A 14353-nucleotide genomic window follows, 5' to 3' on the forward strand; every position below is an offset into this window, starting at 1 on the left:
GTTGTTGAATTGGTTGAAAAGATTGTGTATTAATTAGATTTTGTTGTTGAATTGGTTGTTGATGTTGTGCATCTATCGGTTGTGGAGAAAAATTCCTATGATTTGTACGTGTTTTCTGTATTCCTTGTCCACGATATTCTTGAGTATATGGTGCAAATATGTCTGGTTGTAAGAAATCATCATCTGAGGATAAATAATCCATTTGATAAGATGTTTGTTTTTTATTTTTATTTTGTTGAAAAAATGGGTAATTTTCACTGTGATCCTGTGGAGGATTTGTTTGGAAATTTATTGAATTAGGTTGGGCCATTGGGTTATCCCAGTTTCGAGATCTTGTATATTGGTTAAAATTTCTTCGTGGTTGGTAATTTGTTTTTGATGGATGTGTATAATTATAATTATGGTCTGCAAAGTTATTTCTAGTGAATGTTTTGCGTGTTTTTGATGGTATTGTCATGGGTCTGTATGTTTGGTAATCCATATGTGAATATTTTGGAGCAACCGAAGGTTTAACGGTTGATTGTAAGGTTACTTGTGTTTGTGAAGGATTTGTATTTCTTGGTGTTGTTAAATTTGGGCGTATTGGTGAAATACTTTGTTGTGTAGTTGTTGTGTGTACAATTTCTTCATTTATGAAGTGTGATGGTGTCTGGATATCTTGTTGAGTAAGATTCCTAGTTCCATTGAGGTTTTCGTTGTGTATGACTGTAGAGTTTAAACTATTATTTTGTGTATCGGGCAAAAATGTATTATAGTTTAATGGTGTTGCATCAATGGTGAATGGTATTACTTTTACATAATCTCTTATGTAAGATATTGTACTTATTGCTTGAATTGATATTGATTGTGGGAAGCTTATAAATGCGGGATGAGACCATTCGGGGTCCCAAACATAATCTGATTGTTCTGTAATAGCGGTATCATCGTTCGAATTTTGGGGTCTAAAATTTTTTCTTGCTTGTGCAATTAAATCAATATTGTGTGTGAAATAATCTATTATGAACCATGCCAAAATTTTTTGTAGATCGTGTTTTGTATGTTGTGAAACGTCGTCTTTCGTGAAAATTTCTTTAATAATGTTTAAATAACTAGAGAGTAGTGTTATTTCATGTCGTACTCTTAAATGTTTAGATGTTTCTGTCGGTGAGACATTTGTTATTGGGATTTCGTTTTCTAATATCGAAATATAACTATATATTATTGCGAAAACTTCATTAGTGAAAATGGAGTTTGCTCTTTGTGAGTTATGGTATTGGATGCTTTTTATATATTCTGAAAAAACTTTTGAAAATTCTAAATCAAGATCGTCTGTTTGAATTGTATATTTCCTATGATTATGGTTTGGTGAGGTGAATTCTATGGAGTAGATTTCATACTGTTGTGTTATGTTGCATATATCTTTTAGGTAGTGGTCTATGATTTGTCTTTTGATTTTTACATCTGGGAACTCTGTTTTACATGGACTGATTCCGGGTTCAAATAAATTTAAAAGTAAATTTTTACAAAATATGTGTTGTCCTCTATCAGTAGTTGCATCTACTATAAAAGGAAAGATTTCATCATCATCTGGAGTTTTGTCACCTGGGGTGTGCGTTGAGCTCATTTTTTCGTTCGATGACTGTTAATATGTAATTATTAATGTGTCGAATTGGTTAATTCCAATTGTATAAATGTACTGGTTTGTGTTTATACTGCTTTTTTATTCTTCTTTTTCCTCTTTGTGATGAATTTGAAGTTGTTTCCGAGTCAGAGAAATATAATTGATCGTGAATTGGGCAATTTTTATCTATTGATTCTTTTAGTTTGTAAAGTTCGTCTAGACTGTTGGTTTCTGATTCTGAAAATGCGTTTCGATTTTTTGAAAATCTTTTTCGTGTTATTTGTCTTTGTTTCGTTATTATTTTTCTTTTTAGTGTTTGTCGTTTTGTTCGAATGTATCCTACTGTTTGTGTATGAGGTGTGATTACAAGGTCGTATTTTTTGTTATCTATTTCACAATTGTGTAAAACGATTGTTTGTTTATTTCCTAGGTTTTTAAATGACATAAGGTTTAGGATGACGGATGCAAAAAGGTGTTAAGTGAATTCTAATTGCTTAAACTGTTAGTCCTTACGATTTTTTGGTTAGCTTAACCTGGGTCTATTTGTTCAGGGTTGAAGAGAAAAGTATATCTATTCCGGAGAATGATTTTTACTTTCTCGTGACTAATATAAGCTAAGGTGTTAACTTACTTAATCTTACTTAGGGGTAGTGATTGTGTTCAAGGGTTGGAGAATAGTAAATCGATCCACAAGGTTCAGGTATAATTAGAACGCGAGTAGTTCGTTAGATACTATTTTAAACTTACTAAGTCTAAGATTTATCCTGGGTCTGGTAAGAGGGGGGGTCAAGTGAAGGATGAATAACCGAAGTTCTTCACTGTTTATCCTAATTTGAATGATTAGTTTTGTTCAAAAATTTCTATTAGTCTTGGGTGTTTAGAAAGGGTTGGATAGTGGATCGACGTTTGAGGTCGTTAGACACTAATTAAGTGGGTGGGGGAGAACAAAGTTGTTCTGTTTGATCCAAGGATAAGCCTTGATGATCAAGTTTGAAATTTATTTAAGTAGAAAATGATTTAAGATCCAAGGATAAGCCTTGATGATCTGATTTTAAAATTAAGTGAATTTAAGTTTTAATAAAATTTTAAATTTGTGTAAAGGAAAGATTTAGTGTTTTATGATATTAGTGGGTTTATGATTGCTGTTATGTTTTAGGTGATGAAGCTGGAACAACAGGATGATTTATGATTACTAACCATTTATTGTCATGCTACTAATTTTTTTTTTTTCCAATAAATATTTTTCAAACATGTTTTGTATAATACTGCAGAATTTAGGAAAACGATCTGAGATCTTTTTATCAATCGTTATTGTATATTATTAATTTTGTTTAGCGCTTGTTATGATTTTGAAGATTAACTTCAAGGTTTTATGTTTGCAAATGGAAATCTAAATTCCTTGCGGGTAGTATTCTAAATATAAAAAATTGTTCTGGCTTTTGCCGAACTATCATATAACTATATGGCAAGTTTCTACTTTGTCGTAAGTCGTCTCTGGTTCGAGGTCTTCTTCCAATTCCGGGTAGTTCTGTTATGGTTCGGAATATTGGCTCTGATCTATTGAGTCGTAGAGACATTTCGATTAAATTATTGTCGTATAACATTTTGTAAATGTTTTTGTCTAATTTCTAATCTATTTTGGTTAATTCTAAGCTATTAAGGTCTTGTTCGAGACTTATGGTCGCACCAGATGAGTTATGACTGGAGTGTATAACTCATAGAGTAATTTCGGATAGGGTACACCGTCTGCTCGTCACGCTATCTTATTTTCGGCCGGATAGATTCGTGCAACTTCTTAGTCTAATACCGATCCTAATCTTACTCTTATACTATCTAGTCTCAGGTTGTTTAACTAGTCTCTGCTAGGCTCAATAGATCTAGGGTATACTGGTTTATTGCGGCTGCTGAAGTACTCGGGAGAGTCCAACTAATTTCTAAGTTAAATTCAAATCTCTCTGGTGCTGAAATTACAAGTAACTTCAGCACTTACAAATAAGTGGGTTGTTAGTTAGATGGATCATGATTGGTTAATATTAAATACTTTACATTGGTAAAACATTTAATTTATCCAATCATAATATATAGTTTAGATCAGGTTCCAGTATGCCTGTTTTCTCGGTTTTTTTTTGCAGTAACCTCAGTACGCTTAAATCGGAGTATCAAAAACAAGAAACTGCATAAATGTAATGAAACAATATAAGTTCAAACTAAGATTCAAAACCACATTGGTAAAAACTAATGAGAAACTTTTTTGCAGAAAATTGTTATCTGGTATTACTTAGTCTCACCGGTAAGCCAATTGTTCATTTATTCATAGCTCTTTTTGATTTTTTTTTTCGAATGGCTTACATGTTTTTCTTCAGATTTTTCCAGCAAATGATGAGCACTGGAGTTTCATGGATAGCAATCGATCATGTGGTTATTTTATTATTGGCATTCTTTATGAAATTACAAAATAACCTACTTTAAGCCAGCAAAAACGGATTACAATGTTAATATTTGGAGCCTCCCTTCGGCACGCAACTGGATATCTATTTTCAAACCTAAATTTTATCAAAAACTGCATTTTGCGCCAAGATATACTAAAATTTTGGGTAACCCCGCGTCGAAACAACGCATTTGCTTAGTCAAAACCTTCCGAAAAGTGCCCAAAACTAACAAATACTTTCAATTGTTTTTTTTTCGAAAATCTGCGCCCTCGAGAAAGCTCTAAATCCGCTCCTGACCGGAAGTATAAACCTAAAAAACATCAAATAGATTTTCATTGCATAAACTGAAAGGGGTTAAATTGCGCTCAAAAATATTTTTTCTACCATTTTAAAATTCTGCGCGTTTTTTTTTCGACTACTTCCGAAGAAATTGACAAAATAATTGTGCTCGGGATAGTTTTTTCTCCTTACTTTGACTTTTTAACTAGCCGTTTTTGACGGATTTTTGTCAAATATTTTTGTCAGATATAATTCAAAAAGCATTGTTTTCTTGAGCTCAAAATTAGACAAGACTGCTCGTATCAGGGCGAAGCCCTGAATGTTCCAACTGCCTTTTAAGGTTTATGGAGCAGCAGTAAAAACATTAAAAAATTAAATGAAAAAAAAATAAAATAAAAATTGAATTTTTATGAAAATTATCCCCCCACACGCCATATTAAGTACGAAAGGATAGATTTCGCTCCTTGTAACAAATGAATTATGGCAAACAAGCTTCGTTCAATCAATTTGGAACGATTTATAAGACGGATTAAATCTCCGCTCACGCGTTAATAGCGCGAATTATATCACGCGTTAATTGTCCCAAATTGGTCAAAATGGCAGTCTTTAAACCCTCATTATTTTACGAAAAATGATCACAAGTAAAATATCTTTTCAAATTTTAGCTCAGGACAACAATACCTTTTGAATGATTTTTAAAAATTTTGTCAAAAATGGCTAGTTAAAAAGTCGAAATTTGTCTGAAGAAAAAAAACCCACCCGAGCCGAAATATTCCGTTACTTTCGTATCGAAAGTCGGAACAAAAACTTTTTCACCTGGGATCATTTTTCTGAAACTATGTGGGTTTTAAGATTTCCAATACGACCAGTTTGAGACAATTAACGCACGATCTATAAATGGTGATTTTTTTAAACTGATAAAACGGCGTTTTTTTATTTTTGGTCCCCACTCAATGTCGTCTCGGGAAACTTCGACTATTTAGGCCCAATATATCCCTTCTATAATGTCCGCTAAGTCCCTTCCCTAAATACCAGAACCAGCAAAGTGGTGAGCTATGATCCGGTATTTGGCGACAATTCCTTCGTTTGAAAGGTTGAATTTGGTGGTCGATCGATGTACTACATGGGTTGCGTCCCCTTTACTCAATTGCTCTCGACTGTTCTCTTCCTCGGAAAGAATCGCAAGAAACTGGATAGTAATTGAATTCAGAAATAAATATTAGAATTGCTGAGTATAAGGGCCGCTAAGTGGCCTGAATACAATTTATTAAGTATCAATGAATTTATTCTGCGATAAGTTCCAGTTAACTGCTTCTTGCAGTTCACTTTACAAACAATTCTAAACAACTCTTCAACTTGCTTCACAAAGCTTCACTAAAATCTCGCGTCGAGAACTCACTTTAAAAATTTCACGAGTCACTCTCAGGACCTGTCTGAATTCTATAAGTCTCAATCTTGTTCTCTAACTCTCTGAGAACCCACTACTCTCAATCGTAGTTATCACTGTTCTCTAACTCTGACCGAGAACCAACTACTCTCAATCGTAGTTATCACTGTTCTGTTTAGTTCGGTGGTTGTACCCTAATCGCGTATCGTTATCTTTAATTACTTTCGGTTCGGTCAGAGGCGTACCGTTCCCTATCCCTACTAACATTCAATTAACTAGCTGCCAATCAGTACTTATCAGCTGAATCAACCATTAGGTCAGCTTTAATTAAACATCGGGGTTGCACTTAGTTAATCAGGACATACTGAGGAAACATTGAGTTCAACTACAAAATCAGCTCCCAATCGTATTTGACAAATGACCCCTTGCGTGATTTTATTTTAGTTCTTCCTAACTTCTCCCCTTTCCTATGAATTGGGTATATCTCACACAACCGGGAGTTTAACTTCCGTGATACTTGAAAAGTTTCCATTTTTGGTCATTTTTAGTTTTAATCCTCTAAGTCCAAGGGCTGGGTAATTCCCTTCCCCGTGTCGGTTTTGATCCGAAAAAACACAGCAAGAATTCATTTAATGTGCTAGGGCTGTTTATAAAATCTTCATCCCGAATTTCCCATTTCCCCCCATAGATGTTCCCAATTTTTGTCCTGGGGCTGTATTTTTACTTGTTTGTCGTTCTTATCGAAAGTCCAAGTGGAGTGGGTTAAGCTGACCCCAATGTTTGCTAATTACAGAAAATCACTTTCGCTCGGGTACAAAATTCAAAACTAATCATTCTCGATTTAGGGGCCTCCCCTTACCTCCCCAGGTGAGTATATACCCCTTACGGGTCCTTACAATGCTAAAATATTGCTTTTCAAGGGTTCCGGGGGTCTTGGGTTCAAAAATGCCAAATGACCTCTTAGAGTTCATCCGAGGTCAAATGAAGTCAAACGCGTCCAAACGTCTTATTTTCGATGGGAGATTATTCCCACAAAGTTTCATTCATATCGGACCATCCCTTCCCATATTTTCGGAAAATTTGGGTCAATTAACATTTTCCCCTAAAACTGCCATTTTCACCCCATAGGAAGTTCAGGAGAGCATTGGATCAAAGGGGTCCCCCTACTGGGTTGGGCCCCCCTTCACTTTGGTGCATTGAAATCACAAGTCAATTATCGTTATCAGGTGTTAATAGCCTAATTCATTTTCAAGTGCTAATAGCTTCCGACGTAGCCGTCGCATTGGGTCTAAACATAAACACATTATAGGTCTTCTCCCAACCTACCATCCCCCAAATTTCAACCTCTTAGCATTATCAGGGGTCGAGAAATAACAAAAAGTGGGTTTTGTTTACATAGGGCGTAAGACCGAAAGTAATAACCGGATGCGTTCAAACTTCCGGTGGTGAACTTCCCTCGCCTATTGCTACAACATATTGCAATATGAAGTCAGTCTGACCATTAGTTACCGGTTTACAAAAAGTGCTAAGTGCATTTTCGGAAATCCTTATCCCTCGCCCCCTAGGGTCCCAGGGGTCTGGAAATTTGCATGCCCGCCTTAAATCATCTCCATTAGTCACCACTAATTTTCATAAAGATCGGACTAGTGGTTCCTAATCCGGGGGGGGGGGGGGGGGATTTCCAGAATTTGCGCGCTTTTCCAATTCTTCGCCCTAGAGGTCAAATTCAAGCTTCAAAGTCCGGTTACGATTGTTTGCTCTCAAACTAAGCTTATCTATCACTGAATTTCATTGCTACAAGTTCATACAGTCGGTTTACGTTAAAATCAAATTTCGAAATTTTCAACCATTTTCATCATGAATTACCAATCCTAGGCTCAGGTTACCATAGCATGTAATACAGTAGAATCACCAATACTACAGTCTTCCCTTCTAGTCTATTATTCTCCCGAATAATGCTACTAACAATGATTAAGTCACCGTTTTGCTATTAAGACAAATAACCAATCTAACAACTCAACTCGACTCTTTGTGTAATATCTAATCCCTCTTTTAACACCATTTTTTTCTAAACTCGACTCGTTTTTTGCTGCTATACTACACCGCCTTGAACTACTCTCCAGTTTTCGACACAACTTAAATGCACCATCGTTTACGTGTTACGACGCAGTGAACCGCGGGCTTCAGTTTCCATAGACTATTACGTAATCAATTTACCTATGTTAGCACCAAGGGTTGCTTCCTTGAGTGAAGCAACTAAGAGTCTAAGAAAGATTTGAAACGCGTTGTGAAATACCTCCACCATTCTATCGAAACAATGAATTATACTACCAAGATTTTCACTGAGTTTCTATCAGTCGTACTGGTGGAGATGTTTCTAAAGCACTTATAAATATCGCAAATGAGATTAGAATGTGAGATAGGGAGAAAGAATTTTTTAGTTTTACTCACTGAAATGAACTGAACCCCGTACTATTTCACCGATCTCTTGTTTACGAGGTGCCGTCTGTCTACGAGGTGCCGGTAGTCCTGCTGCGGCACAGTCCAGTTATCCGACTCCCCCATAGCATCTGGAGGACGCCAACACTGCTTCGGGACCTCGCCCTACAATGCGGCCGAGCCCTGGTCAACTTCATCTTCACCGAACAAAGACAGCTTTTTCTATCGATCGATCAAATTGTGGAAGTAGGCGGACTTTACATCTCTAGGCCCCACTTCCCTTCTACCGCCAAGCCACTCTCGGTCATCCTTTGATCGGAATCGCTTGGATGACCTGAACGATCTGCTACTCGTAAGCAGACTTTGAAGTTCGTCCCATCGATTCGCGTCGTTGTCGACTACTTCGTCCATCTCTGTCTCTGGAACCACTGCAACTCTCTCTGTTCGGCCTCCTCCGCGAGGTCGTCTCAAAGCTTCATCTAATGAAACAGGCTTTGGGCATCCGTACCTTTCGTATTCCTCCACTTTTGTTTCTTGAACCACATTTATGCTGTGATCGTCATAAGTCGTCGGCCACCCTTCCAAGATTTTGTCGGGAGACTCCACTGCCGCTGTTATCTTCGCAATCAAGCTCTTCCGCATGTCTGATCTTGGAAAATGATTTCCTTTAATCTGTCCGCCCGGTTCATATGGCAGAGAGGGCATCCGTTCCGGAGAAGGCCTATGAGTCAAGTGCCGTATGGGTACCATTGAACCTTCACTCGCCCCTGTCCACAAGAAATCTTCTCCATGACTGAAAACCAAAGAGCACTGATACTCTTTCATCGATGTTAGTCCTAGGACCATCTCAGCTTTCAGTTTCGGGACCACAAGCGCTTCGATTTCTTCGGCAATGTCACCAAACTTGAAGCGAGTTCTGACAACTCCGTCGACAGCCATTATTTTTTCGTCTGCTGTCTCCAGTCGACCTACATAGCGTTCCATTGTCGGTGCGTCAACCATTCTCCGCGCAACATCTGTCCTTATGAGATCGGTGGTGGCTCCGGTATGAAGCAGCACCTCAACATGGGTTCCGCCTACGCAAGCATTAACGACTGCTCCGCGTGGATCGCTGACATCATGACTGATCCAACACGCTCAATGCGCGTCCGCGAATTCTGTTTCGTTTCCAACTTTGGGTCGCTCTCTTTGATCCTTGGTAGTCGCTTCAATATCGATAGAACTTGTTCCTGCTCCAATATCTTCTCGCTCTGCCCTTCTCCATCATTATTTGCTTTTGTATCGTAACGCTGGCAAGATTGAGTTCCTGTAGCTTGCGCTCGCCTTTCTGCCTGCTGTTTCTTAAATTCGGCCGGGACAAATCCTCCTTCGAACTCGCCTACTGTCCCGGCCCTTGGTAGTTTAAATGGTTCGCGCTTCTTTGGGGACATCCGTTTGCAATGTGGCCCACGTGTCCGCAATTAAAACAACCACCTTGGGTCCATGGGTTGTTTCCACTGTGTCGCCCAATTGGGTTCTCACAGTCGCGTTGCTGATTCTCTCCCCGTCGGGTGTGACTCTCTGGCTTGGGGTTACAAGGATCAACGAACCTACCTAACATTGTCGTTAAGCTCTGCATCTGGGCCATCATTTGAGCCACCAGATCGTTCTGGCGTGATTCCTGCATCAGCATCTGCAATCTCACATCATCATACCTCGAACTCTGGATATCAATCTGCTTCGCCAGGTTATTCTGAGCCTTCATCATTTAGTCCAGCCTCTGGTCAGTGTGCGTCTGCAATCTAGTCAGCTCCGTCCGTATCTGTTGAGTCTCGGCAGTCAGCGTACTGTCTCCGCCAGCCTCAGTCGTCAGGTCTTGAACATCGTGCACCGACCGAACGTGATTTGGCCGTCTCCGACACTTCATCCTGACTGTTTTGCGTGCCATATCTAGAGCCTGTGCTCGGGCTACCGCCTGGTTGAAATTTTCGAAGTCTTCTCGCAGAAACAATTCCTGAAGCTCGAAATCACACAATCCATCAGTGAATTGTTTGCGGTTCATGTCGTCTCGGGCTTGAGCTCCCAGGTTTGTATTTGCAACTTCACCCAAGGATGGCATTCGTCTTGCAAATTCTCTCAAGCCCTCGCCTTCCTCCTGCATGAGGTTCTTGAAATCAGCCCTCGCAGCTGATTGTGTCTGAAAAGGCATCATCCTCTGATCGAGTTCCGCGAGCATTCTGCCTAGCGTCGGTTCCTCGAACCCGACAACTTCCTCTCTAAAGTGAGCTGGCATACTCGTGAACTCATCCAATGCCCAGCCTGTCAGACAAGTCGGCAGCACCATCCTGGCCTGTTCATTGTCCCATCGATTGGCGTCTGCTATCCAGGCAAAGTGTTTCCTCCAGTCTCGCCAGTTCTGATAACTGCTCGAGGGGAACCGAGCTGGTCGTATCGTACCAAATCCGAACACTCCCTGTTGTCAATCGAGAGCATTGGCCGCTGCCACTGCAGCCTCTGCAATCAGCTGTCTGTCTTGATCGTTCATCGCCATCGCAATTGTTTCGTCGATCGTTGATCAAACGTATCGTCTCACGCAACTGTAGTCCAAAGAGTGCCCATCCAGGAGCGCCAATGTCGTCTTGGGGAATTTTGACTATTTAGACCCAATATATCCCTTCTATATTGTCCCTATCCCTACTAACTTTCACTTAACTAGCTGCCACTCAGGACTTATCAGCTGAATCAACCATTAGGTCAGCTTTAATTAAACATCGGGGTTACACTTAGTTAATCAGGACATACTGAGCAAACATTGGGTTCAACTACAAAATCAGCTTCCAATCGTCTTTGACAAATGACCCCTTGCGTGATTTTATTTTAGTTCTTCCTAACTTTTTCCCTTTCCTATGAGTTGGGTAGGTCTGACACAACCGGGAATTTAACTTCCGTGATACTTGAAAAGTTTCTATTTTTGGTCATTTTTAGTTTTATTCCTCTAAGTCCAAGGGCTGGGTAATTCCCTTACCCGTGTCCGTTTTGATCCGAAAAAAACACCGCAACAATTCATTTAAAATGCTAGGGCTGTTATAAAATCTTCATCCCGAATTTCCCATTTTCCCCCCATAGATGTTCCCAATTTTTGTCCCGGGGCTGTATTTTTACTTGTTTGTCGTTCTTATCGAAAGTCCAAGTGGAGTGGGTTAAGCTGACCCCAATGTTTGCTAATTACAGAAAATCACTTTCGCTCGGGTACAAAATTCAAAACTAAAAATTCTCGATTTAGGGGCCTCCCCTTACCTCTCCAGGTGGGTAGGTACCCCTTACGGGTCCTTACAATGCTAAAATATTGCTTTTCAAGGGTTCCGGGGGTCTTGGGTTCAAAAATGCCAAATGACCTCTTAGAGTTCATCCAAGGTCAAATGAGGTCAAACGCGTCCAAACGTCTTTTTTTCGATGGGAGATCATTCCCACAAAGTTTCATTCATGTCGGACCATCCCTTCCCATATTTTCGGAAAATTTGGGTCAATTAACATTTTTCCCTAAAACTGCCACTTCCACCCCATAGGAAGTTCCGGAGAGGATTGGATCAAAGGGGTCCCCCTACTGGGTTGGGCCCCCCTTCACTTTGGTGCATTGAAATCACAAGTCAATTATCGTTATCAGGTGTTAATAGCCTAATTCATTTTCAAGTGCTAATAGCTTCCGACGTAGCCGTCGCATTGGGTCTAAACATAAACACATTATAGGTCTTCTCCCAACCTAAAATCCCCCCAAGTTTCAACCTCCTAGCATTATCAGGGGCCGAGAAATAACAAAAAGTGGGTTTTGTTTACATAGGGCGTAAAACCGGAACTAATAACCGGATGCGTTCAAATTTCCGGTGGTGAACTTCCCTCGCCTAGGGCTACAACATATTGCAATATGAAGTCATTTTGACCATTAGTTACCGGTTTACAAAAAGTGCTAATTGCCTTTTCGGAAATCATTATCCCTCGCCCAGGGGTCCTAGGGGTCTGGAAACTTGCATGCCCGCCTAAAATCTTCTCCATTTGTCACCCACCAATTTTCATAAAGATCGGACCAGTGGTTCCCAATCCGGGGGGGGGGGGGGGGGGTTCCAGAATTTGCGCGCTTTTCCAATTCTTCGCCCTAGAGGTCAAATTCAAGTTTCAAAGTCCGGTTACGATTGTTTGCTCTCAAACTAAGCTTATCTATCACTGAATTTCATTGCTATAAGTTCATACAGTCGGTTTACGTTAAAATCAAATTTCGAAATTTTCAACCATTTTCATCATGAATTACCAATCCTTAGGCTCAGGTTACCATAGCATGTAATACAGTAGAATCACCAAGTCTCTAAATTTTGTAAAAACAAGCAATACTCCGTAGACCATAAAACGCAGTCGGAACACTCTGCGTTTCTCCCTGATATGAGCAATTTTGTTTATGTATAGGTTACAGCACCAGTGCAATACAGTGCGAGCCTTCAGACATGAGCTACAATGTTGAAGACGAGTCAGTGTGTTTCATTGCACGCGAACCGTTGAAGACTAATGTACAGTGGATCAAGTATAACCTCACGCACGCATCAGCAGTCAGTGGGGAAAGAACTGAACCCGATGTGAGTATGTTTTGAAACAGTGTTCAATTCTCATGAGTATTTAACCCTAGTTTGATTTTTTTTCTCTGGACCAATTTCGACTTTTTAACTGGCCATTTTTGAGCTATTTTTATTACGTGAAAGCCTATGATAATCTGGGCTCAACTATACAAGAAAATTTGTTCTGTGATTTTTTTTGAAAAGTTATAGTGGTTTGAAAGTTAGGCTTATTTGAGACAATCAGCGCTTGAGGTATTTTGTGATATTAATGAGCAAGCGGCTATTCAATCCGTTCTTTTTTTAAATTTATTTTGAAAAGTATTGTTGTATAGAGCTCAAATTTAAAAGATAATCTACCATTGAGTTTTTTTAGTAAATTAATCGGTGTTTAATTGTTTAAATTTAGTTTTTTTTTCGATTTTTTTCTCAATTTTTGACAACAGAAAATTTCATTGACTTTGAACGGCAGTCGGCCTAATAAAAGCAGTCTTCTTTCGATTTTTGGAGATTTTGTGAAGTGGAATTAGGTAGTGATCATGCCACAAAAATTGCAATCTTATAAGTAATTAACCTAGTTAAAATTAGAAATCATTTTTTCGGCTTGAATTTAATGCTGCATCGAGTTAGCACTCTTGGCGATATCTCTTTTTAATATTTGTTCAACATGACTGAAAATTAGATTTAATCTAAAAACAAATAGTTTTGTTTTGAAGCATTTACAGTGCGGCTAATTTGAATTGAAATATTTTTGCAGAATGTTTTTGTTTTGGTTTAGAGCATAAATGAACCAGCTGAACCATCGAATTTGTTTAGCTGCCAGAAAAAACACAGTTTTTTCTCTTCGTGGAACATCCTTTACAGTATTGGCAGACGGCCTGAAATGATTACGGTCGGATTAGTCTGTACTTTTCTCGTGACCAATGGAGTTTTCACTATCTACCAAGGATTCAAGTGCCCGGAACATTACACAGTTGTGGATGCTTTTCAAGCTGCGCATATTGTGTATAAGCCACTGAGCGACTGTTTTTTTGACCTGACGGTCGGAAGCGTGTGGTTGGTTGTGGCATTGCTGTTGGCTGCTTATAGCATAAAAGGAGGTACGCTTTTCGGCCCTATTGAGAAATGTGACCAAAATACGAAATATGATGGTAGAAAAGAAAACGTGGGAAAAGAAATTGATACCGAAAATCCACGAAATCAGACTGATACGCAAAACCTAGAAAACACTGATGAGACTTCGTGCTTACTGCTTGCATGAAAAATCCGATGCGAAACACCAGTCATACTGAAAAACATTATAATTTATATTTGATGTTGATTTTATATATTTTTTGGAAAGTTAAACTGGAACAATGCACCCGGGTTGAGTTTACATTGAAAATTAGCGACGAAAAAATGAAAAAAGAACAGCAATGGATACCATTGATGAATTATCGATAAACATTGCTACAATAGCAACTTTTATCGATTGAACATGCAATGATTTTACTGATTTGTGCATCTTAAGCTCATTATTAGTGGGTAGAAAAATGAGCGAATATATGACTTCCTTGAATCCCATCTTTTTGGTCTTATTATAAGCCTACTTGCTCCTTTTTTCGCTCGAAATAAAACCTGAAGTCAAAAACTCCAAACGCTT

At 39.0% G+C, this 14353-nt stretch overlaps 1 long non-coding RNA gene across 1 annotated transcript; it reads left to right on the forward strand.

Annotated features, from left to right (window-relative positions):
• The first annotated feature begins 3739 nt into the window (after positions 1–3739).
• Positions 3740–14067, forward strand: LOC134855904 (uncharacterized). Its single transcript, XR_010164693.1, has 3 exons — positions 3740–3890; positions 12569–12735; positions 13490–14067. It is a non-coding gene; the product is annotated as an uncharacterized LOC134855904 (long non-coding RNA).
• Positions 14068–14353: the final 286 nt, after the last annotated feature.

The sequence above is a fragment of the Symsagittifera roscoffensis genome, unplaced genomic scaffold (genome assembly GCF_963678635.1).
Source record: "Symsagittifera roscoffensis unplaced genomic scaffold, txSymRosc1.1 SCAFFOLD_390, whole genome shotgun sequence".
Lineage (NCBI taxonomy): Eukaryota > Metazoa > Xenacoelomorpha > Acoela > Convolutidae > Symsagittifera > Symsagittifera roscoffensis.